The sequence below is a fragment of the Rhagoletis pomonella genome, unplaced genomic scaffold (assembly GCF_013731165.1).
Source record: "Rhagoletis pomonella isolate Grant_MI unplaced genomic scaffold, Rhpom_1.0 Rhpom_scaffold_03062, whole genome shotgun sequence".
Classification (NCBI taxonomy): Eukaryota; Metazoa; Arthropoda; class Insecta; order Diptera; family Tephritidae; genus Rhagoletis; species Rhagoletis pomonella.
In genome coordinates this window covers 5107-14414 of record NW_023461615.1, presented here as the reverse complement: position 1 = coordinate 14414, position 9308 = coordinate 5107, and the positions used below count along the sequence as shown (strand labels likewise).

At 34.4% G+C, this 9308-nt stretch overlaps 1 non-coding gene across 1 annotated transcript; it reads right to left on the bottom strand.

Moving 5' to 3' along the window:
• Nucleotides 1-473: 473 nt before the first annotated feature.
• Nucleotides 474-546, bottom strand: Trnar-ucu. The gene has a single exon. It is a non-coding gene; the product is annotated as a tRNA-Arg (tRNA).
• Between the last annotated feature and the right edge of the window lie 8762 nt (nt 547-9308).

Sequence of the window (9308 nt, the reverse complement as noted above, 5' to 3'; positions counted from 1 at the left end):
GCTCTTTCTTTTCTTTGCTATCAATATTTGCTTGATCATAAAAACTCAGATTCTATGTATTGCTGCAGACTGGGCGTTTCACATAATCGTGGATTGCAGTTGCTTACAAATGCGACTGGATTAGAGAGGTAGTTGAAATTTTCACCAATGTTTATAGCGGAAAATTTTATTTGGAATTAAGTGTAGTTTTAATAAAGTTTTGCGAAGGAAACGATAAAAATTTCATTCTATCTTTACTAAAATCCTTCATTTATAAAAATACAAGCACTAAATTGGATGGTATACATTTTACAAGATTAGATTAGCCGCAGATGTGAATGAATACCTTCGATAGTCACAACCCTCGATAGCAGCACTTCTCTAACCCCTTTTGTTTTTTTTTTGATAATATTTAGATCACCTAAAGATCGCAATCATTTAAAAAATATTTATAAATCACAAATGGACTAAGAAAAAACCAGTGTGCGATCTAACAACCCTTGCGGGGATCGAACCCGCGACCTTTGGATTAGAAGTCCAACGCGCTATCCGCTGCGCCAAAGGGTCTCTTATCGTTCGGCGCGCCAAGTGCTAGCACAGCAAATAAAAATCACCGCATACATACATACATACTTATACTCACAACAGCAAAGAACAACACGGACAGCTAGTACTCTAGCTACAGCAAAGACAGAATTAAGCAGCAGCGAAAACATTAGCAAAAAGTATTAACCAAAAAAAAAAAAAAAAAAAAAAAAAAAAAAAAATTGGGCAAAAAACGTGTATATCTACTAACGCACTACAAAAAAGGTGAAAATGAAAAATAAAGAAATTAATGTGTTTATAGGTATGTATGTATGTACATATGTATGTGCGTTTGTTTTTATTAAGAACACGTAGCCAGTGGCTTGTGACGCTCACGCACTTTGGTCGAGATTGACTAAACAAACGATTGTTGCTTGTTTGTTGTTTGTTAATACGAAAGGTGCATAGTAGATATAAATATGTACACAGTTATGTAGGTATGTATGTTAGGGTGGTCCAAATAAGCATGTGGAAAAAGTAAAGTCGGAATTTTTACGCTCTTACCCCCTAGGATTGTTCTATATCAAAAGAAATATTGCCGCTTTTTTATTTCGAAATCCAAAAATATTTAGAGTTCGCTCAAATCGCTCAAAGTTTTCCATGTATTTTACATACATATGTATATGGGGAAAAACAACTTTTCGTGGAAATAGCATAGAATTCGTGAAAATCAATATTTTTCCACCGGAAAACACTGTTTCTCTTCAGGAGATTCCCTGTAACAATGTCCAATTGTTTATTTAACCATTTCTTAGTACTAAAGATTTTCTTATTGGTCCCCCATTGCATTTTCTGCGGTTTGAGGCAGACCTATAAAATTATAGTGACTATGAAACAATGGATAACTAAACAATTGGGTATTATTACTGGGAATCTCCTGAAGAGAAACAGAGTTTTCCGAGCGAAAAATATTGAATTTCAAGAATTCTATACCATTTCTACGAAAAGTGGTTTTTTCGCATATAAAAAACATAGACAATTTAGAGCGCTTTGAGCGACGTCTAAATATTACTGATTTCAAAATAAAAAATGTTTTCGGTATGGAACGATCCTATTTAGTTGGTGAGAGTAGAAAAATTCCGACTTTGCTTTTCATATGCATTTTTGGAACACCCTAATGTACATACATACATACATATGTATGTATAAAAATAAATAATAAAGCAACATATAACGGGTTGTTAGACTAGTCTATTAAGCCATGCAATTTTGTATAATTTGGCGAAGTGGGCATAATTAGATTTTAGTTTTGTGGTATGAAATTAAATAGAAGTGGATGGAATACAATTAAATCAAAGAACAATGAATGTTAAGAAGTTGTATGCTAGTTAGTTCCGCTACCTGTCCCCTACAAGCATTTTCCCTCGCCAAAATCGTATAGCGTTCATTTGTGTGGTGAAATAAGCTACCCGCGTATAGGCGGAGGAACGAAATGAGACGTTCTAAGTTATTTGATTAAATTTATTGAAATGATAAAAAGAAGATGGAGTGGAGCAAGACAGAATGGAATGGATCAAAGTGGTGCGGAACGGAATGGAATAGAACGGAGCACAAAAAAATCAGGCGGACCTTGGAAAAAATTTAATGCAAAAACACAACAAACAGAAAGTAAATGGGGTATATCAAGACGAAATGGTATCAGGTAGATTTTATACAAATCAGCATTAAATTAGTTGAAATGAAAAGAAACTGAAATGAAACAAAATAAAATAAATAAAGAAATAGAATTGAATAGAATGGAACGAACTGGAATTGAAATGAACGTATAGAAATCTCCAGGAACGAAGTGGAATGGAAAGAAATGAAAAGAAAAGAAATTACCGTAAATGACAAAATACAAAACAAAATGAAATAAAATAAAATGAATTAGGGAACAGAATTGAATTGAACGAAGTGGAATGGAAAGAAATGAAAAGAAAAGAAATAACCGTAAATGACAAAATACAAAACAAAATGAAATAAAATAAATTAAAATAGGAAACAGAATTGAATAGAATGGAACAAACTGGGCCAAAATGAAACGTTTCAAAATCTCCAGAAACGAACTGAAATGGAACGATAAAACAGAAAAGGAATAACCGTAAATGATAATAATGGAAATGGATAGTACATATTTTGTACAAAATGATATTTACAGGGCTATTCTGCGTTGGTAACAAAAATTTTGTTACTGGTAAATAAAGTTACTTGTAACCGGTAAATTGTGTTACCATCTCCTGAGCAGATAACAAAATATTGCCCCGTGAAATATGCATCACCAAAGTTTCTGGAAAACTTCATGGACTATGAATTGCTAAGTAAATTAAAACGTTACCAACGTAAATAGAATTGCGGTTGAAAGAAGTGGTGACAACTGTTGGTAACAAAATTTGCTTGTTACAAAATGTTTGGTTACAAGCAGAATAGGCCTATTAATGAATTGAAATGAAACGAAATAAAATGAACCAAAATAAAAAGAAATAAAGTAAGTAACGAGATAAAAGGTGAAAAGGGTAGTATGACTTGGAACGGACCGGAATGAATCAAAAATGCCTAAACACGAAATGGAATGGAACGAAAAAGAATAGTTTAAATTAAGGGAAACAAAGTGAAATGGAATGAAATGTTTTGAAAATGAAACTAATAGAATGGGAAGAAGTGAAATGAAGTAGAATGGAATGAAACGAATAGAATGGAATGGATAAGAATATAATGGAATGATGTGAAATGAAGAGAAATTAAATGCAATTATGTGAAATGAAATGGAATATAATTATGTACACATCGTCACCTGAAATGCAAAAAGACGTAACAAACATCATCATTGAAATGCAAAAAGTCATAACTAGTAAAAAATTCAAAATTCACTTTTTGATTTATATGATGGATTTCATGGAATTACAACTCCCCACATCATTTTATGAAAAAAAAATTAAAATATTAGTCACGACTTTTTCCATTTCATTTACGATGTTCTTACGTCTTTTTGCATTTCAGGTGAAATGGAATGGAACGGAATGGAATAGAGTAAAATGAAATAGAATGAAATGAAATATAATGGGGTAAATAGATTGGAGTAAAATGGTATGAAACGAGATGAAATTAAATCTGGTGACAAAGAAAGGAATGAAATATATTGGCAAATATTAATACGGTGACCATATTTATGCGAGCCGAATACGGGACAAATAATAGTTTTTTCCATATGAGCTAACAGATCTTAACACTTTCTTAAATGATCTTAGATGTATGTACATATGTATTAGCCCTGAAACAGCATCCTTTTAGTAACATCACAAATTTGTAGGATATCTTCTCTCTCTCGTTAAATTTTAGTACGATAAAGTGCAAGTTTTAAATAGCTAGGACTTACCGTTAATTTTTGGCAATTTTTTTTTTTTGTCGACGGTGCTACGCATTTTTTTCATACAAAGTTCGTATGCTCGACAATTTGTTGATAGGGAAGAAAATGAGCAGCACATTGCACTTGCACTTTATTATACTAAATTCTAATGAGCTTTAAAACTGCAATTAAATTTTTTTTTAAAGGTTCCGATTAAAAAGTTTGAAGTTTTGGTGAAAATTTGCAGAATTAATTCTCATAGTCTTTGCACAAAGTCGGAAATTTCGATTTATATGGGTTTTGTTAGGAAAAGAGCTGTACTTAAAAATAATAATAAACAATAAATAAATAAAAGAAAAATAGCCAAACCTTGCTAAAATGTAGAATCCTAATTTATATTTTGGCCACTGCATGTGCTCCTCGATTCGAAACACTGACATTCAGACTGGTCTATAGGCATGCCATTTTAATGAGCTTTTCAAGCATAGAAATACCGGACCCCGAATATGTGGGACAAATACAGGGCAGAAATACAGAACATTTGGCGTCCCGTATAAAATAAACTAATTGCCAGGACAATTGGGCAAAAAAGAGGACTGTCCCGTATAATACACCGACGGATGGTCACCGTAAGTATAACCAAATAAACTTTTAACCAGAACGCTGTAAATGCCTGCATTTCTCTTTCGTTTGACTCTCGTAAAATTTAAAACAAAAATTCCTTCCTAAACCCACCGAGTTAGTTACTCGTCGCTTTGTAATCGATATTTCATTCATATCTACAAACATACATACATAGCCGCGGGCGCATACCCCGCGCAAAACTTCACTACGGCGAGCGGCGGCGTGTCTTATCTCCCGCCAAAATCGAATACACGCTAAGCTCGCCGTAACTGGTACGCTGTAAGTTTACACACTCTGGAGGTGGGGGTGGTCAGGAAGTTACCGAAAGCGCATTCAGTTTGTGCTTATGCTTTTAGTAGCGGTGATATGTATATCAACAAAAAAGATCTACTCAGACGCGATTTACACAAAAGTAAGCAACAACACAAATTTTCTATTCTTGTTGCAATCTATTTATTTCGTAATTTCTTCACTCGGCTTCAATGCAATTTTTCAAGTGTTCAATTCGCTGCTGCATTTCATTTATTCTCAACAAAAATTATCGCCTTTAACGATCACGACATGCGCTTTTAAGGAAATCCAAATGTGCTACGAGTACGAGTAGGTATGAATTTCAACAGTCTGCTATGTATTCGTACGTGTGAAGGGGGTTGCTAGCCACTTTAAAGTAAAAAAAAAAAACGTACAGAAATGCAAGCGAATGCGTGTATGTGTATAACCGTGTGCCAAGTAAGCTCTAAATTTATTTACACTCCCTCCTTAACTGGCAAATTTAAATAAATAAAATACAAATTTCACGTGACTCGCTGCAATTGCTCACATTTATTTAGATTTGTTAGCCTCCTTCGACTGTCGACTGTCGACCGTCGGTTGTCGGCTGTGCTTTCGCCTGTTGTGTTTTGCTACTTTCGCTTAGCGGTGTAAATTAATCAAATTGTTTGGCAACAATGAAAACAGCAACAGTGGCTTGTTACGACTGGCTTTGGGCTATATCTATCTACATATATATATGTAGATATGTGAATGAATAAATCCATTTAAATGTCTCAATTTGTTCAACTGACCGCATTGCACCCTTTCTCACCTGTCACTTGCGCTGGTAGGCGTTTTCTCACCTTCACTGATTTGCACACTTTTAGTGATTTATGCCTGGCATTTATTCGGAAATCAAATTTCTACCCCAAATGCTTGCGTTTTGCGGAAATTTTTCCCTTCCAAAATAACTAGGTATGTATTTATGTACATATGTAAGTAGATAGAGTTTTTTATATGCAAACATTATTTTTTAATCCTCTTGCAAGAAGTCTAACAATAAGTTAGAAAATATACATACTTGCAACTTCTTTGATTTTTCCCAATAGGTACGTCTTTTACTAGCTCTGCTGCGGCGTTGACCGTTATGCTCTATTAAATGTTACAGTTGCTGCTCATTTTGATTCTTTTAATTTTAATCGAGCCTGTCTTGATATTTACCTTTAACTTTTAAACTGGTGGCAACTCTCCTCAAAAATATTTTTTTTTTAAATAAAGCTTTCTTAAACATCTTTCGTTTGATAACCATATTGAGATATTTGTAAACAGGTGGCAACCCTCTCCACAAATATATTTTTGAAATAAAACTAAAATCGCCCTTGGTTGACACCTAAATTTAAATATTTCATATAACTTGTTTATTACATTGATTGTGTTTTAAACAAGTGGCAAACCCTCTTCAAAAATATTTTCAAAACAAAGCTTTGTTATACATCTCTCGTCTGAAACCCGTTTTGAAATTGATTTTACCAGGGACCCAGAATAATAATAATTATTTCATGATGGAGTTTTAAAAAGGTCATCAAAATTTTCGTTAGAATTATAAAAGTCTTTTGGTAATAATTATGTGTGAGAAAAATTGTTTAAGTCATCGATAACTATTATTTTAAGACTTATAAAATATAAGTCTTTTCATACAAATTGTCATAGAGATACATATTTTTAAGTTTTCAAAGACTTTTATTTTGAGACTTATATTATAAAAGTCTTATCATAATATTTATGAGTGCGAAAAAATTTTGTAAGTCTTAGAGGACGGGGCTTGTTCAGGACCATTTCGGGACTAGTTGGGGGCCATAAACTTAGTTCTCAGCTAGTATATGATTGCCTAAATGTCCTGAATACAGTCTTACTAGGATGGGTACCGGGGCATGAGGGACACGATTGCAATGAGTAGGCTGACTGCCGAGAGAAACAGGGAACTGCCGCAGTATTTTATGGTCCGAAGCCCTTTTGTAGGCTCACCAAAGCACACATAAATGGGACCATAGATAACTGGGTGGACCAAATGTTCAACAGGCATTGGATGGAATGTCCAGGGCAGAGACAAGCCAAACGATTTATTTGTCCTTCAAAATGAACTTCAAAGAATGGAATGTCCAGGACAGAGACAAGCCAACGATTTATCTGCCCTTCAAAATGAAACTTCAAAGAATGGAACGTACAGGGCAGAGACAATCGAAACGATTTATCTGTCCTTCAAATGAAACTTCAAAGAAATTACTCAATTTAGGAAGAGAGCACCTCAAAACTCTCATTGGGTACTACACGGGACACTGCTAACTTCCCTATCACGTCAATAAAATGAATCTCTCAGAAACCAACGTCTGTCGATTTTTCGAGCTGGATGAAGAAACGCCAGAACACATTCTCGGTGAATGTGACGCTCTCGCTAGGCGCAGACTAGCTCACTTAGGTGAACTACTTTCAATTCCATATTTCATCAAAACCATGCAACCGTTTCTGAGTGAAGTGCAGTCTCTCATGGTGCATGTTTTTATTTTCATAGAATTTCAACTCACCCTATACCGATGAAAAGAGTTCTTAAATAAAAAAATAAAATTGTATCGTACATCTACAGGCTAAGGTCTCTAATTTTACCTCTCATTTTTGAAATTCCTTTTCAATAGTATTCTCAAATTAAAATCTTCTTAAATATCTATCGTCGGACGTTGTGATACACATGTATTTCAATAAACTGATGGACTGGTTCGAATTCGATTGTTCGAACAAATGGCAACCCTCCTAAGTAAAGGTCAGGAATAAATCCCTTTCAAACCTATTTCGATTTATATCCATATTTTAGAAATTCACCCAACTTACTTAGTAATTTGAATGTAACTTTTTAAATACGTGGCAACTCTCTTCAAACATTCAAAATGTTCTAACTAAAGATTTCTTAATCTGCCCTTGCGTTTAACTGCGGGATTTTTATATTTCATATACTTTCTGAATTAGTTGATTGAGTTATACCTTTCAAACAGGTGGCAGCCCTCTTCAAAAGTATTTTCAAGCTTAATCATTGTTAACTCTCCTTCGACGGACACCGCGATACATATTTTAATTAACTGATGAATTAAGTGGAATTTAATTTTTTAAACATGTGGCAACACCGCTGAATGTAGTTCAGAAATAAAGATTTTTCAAACCCAACCGACTGATACCCATATTTTAATAATTCATTTACATTTTTTAAAAACTTAAATAAATTTTTAGACAGGTGGCAACCCCTTTCCAACACCTCAAAAATATTCTTAATGTTTAAACTAAAGACTTCTTAACACTCTTTCGTTTGACTTCCATATTTTGACATTTCATATAACTTTTGGAAAAGTTAACTAATTTCGACATTTGAAGCAGGTGGCAACCCACTACAAAATATTTTAAACTGCTACCTTCTGAGCCCCCTTTCGTTTGGCAACCATACGTAGAAACTTTTTTTTCCTAATTAATTTCCTCAATTCAAATTTAATTTGATTTTTTAAATGGGTGGCAACCCTCTTAAAGTAAAGTTAAGAAAGAAAGATTTTCAAAATCATTTCCATTGATACCCATTTTGTAGTATTTGATTTTTTTAGATAGTTTGAATATAATTTTTTAAAAGGTGGCAACTTTTGTCAAAATAGTAAAACCTTATTGTATATCTGCAGTCCAAGCCTTTTAATTTGACACCTTAGTCAGGACAATATAACGAACGGTGCGGTTATTATGGCATTGCTTATTAAATAATTTGAATTCAATTGTTCTAGAGGTGGCAACTCTGTTCGAAAAAATAAAAGCAGTTTGCACATCTACAGGTCAAGCGCTTCAATTTGACACCCCATTTTTGAAAATCGAGCGAACGGTGCAGATCTTTTATGCTGAACAAAAAATGCCTTTGCGTATAATATATATACATACATAGATGTGATCCATTTGTACGATAATGGAGTAGTTACAGATTATTCCTCTCTAATATAGTAGCGGACCAGCTCGTGTCTTTTACACCAGCTTATTGTTACCCGATCATTGCTTGTGTTTTAACGATCGTTGGGCTGCGTTGCCAAGATGTAGGTTGTGTATGGAGTAGTCCCTTGGATTAGGTTTATGCTACTCTGATCTAATGCAGAGCTGAAGTATATGGTCCCGCCCTAGGACATCGTAATGTTAACTGCACCACATTTTTATACCCGAGCGCACTTGTGCACAAGGGTATTATAACTTTGTTCACATAACGGTTGTTTGTAACAGGCAAAACGAATCGAGATAGATATAGACAAATGTATACATAAATGATCAGGATGAAAAGAGAAATCGATTAAGCGGTGACTGTCTGTCCGTCCGTCCGTCCGTCCGTCCGTCCGTCCGTCCGTCCTTCCGTCTGTGCACACGATAACTCGAGTAAAAATTGAGATATCTTAACGAAACTTGGTACGTGGACTTCTTTTGCGCATAGGACGGATGGTATTGAAAATGGGCGAAATCGGACAATAACCACGCCTACCTC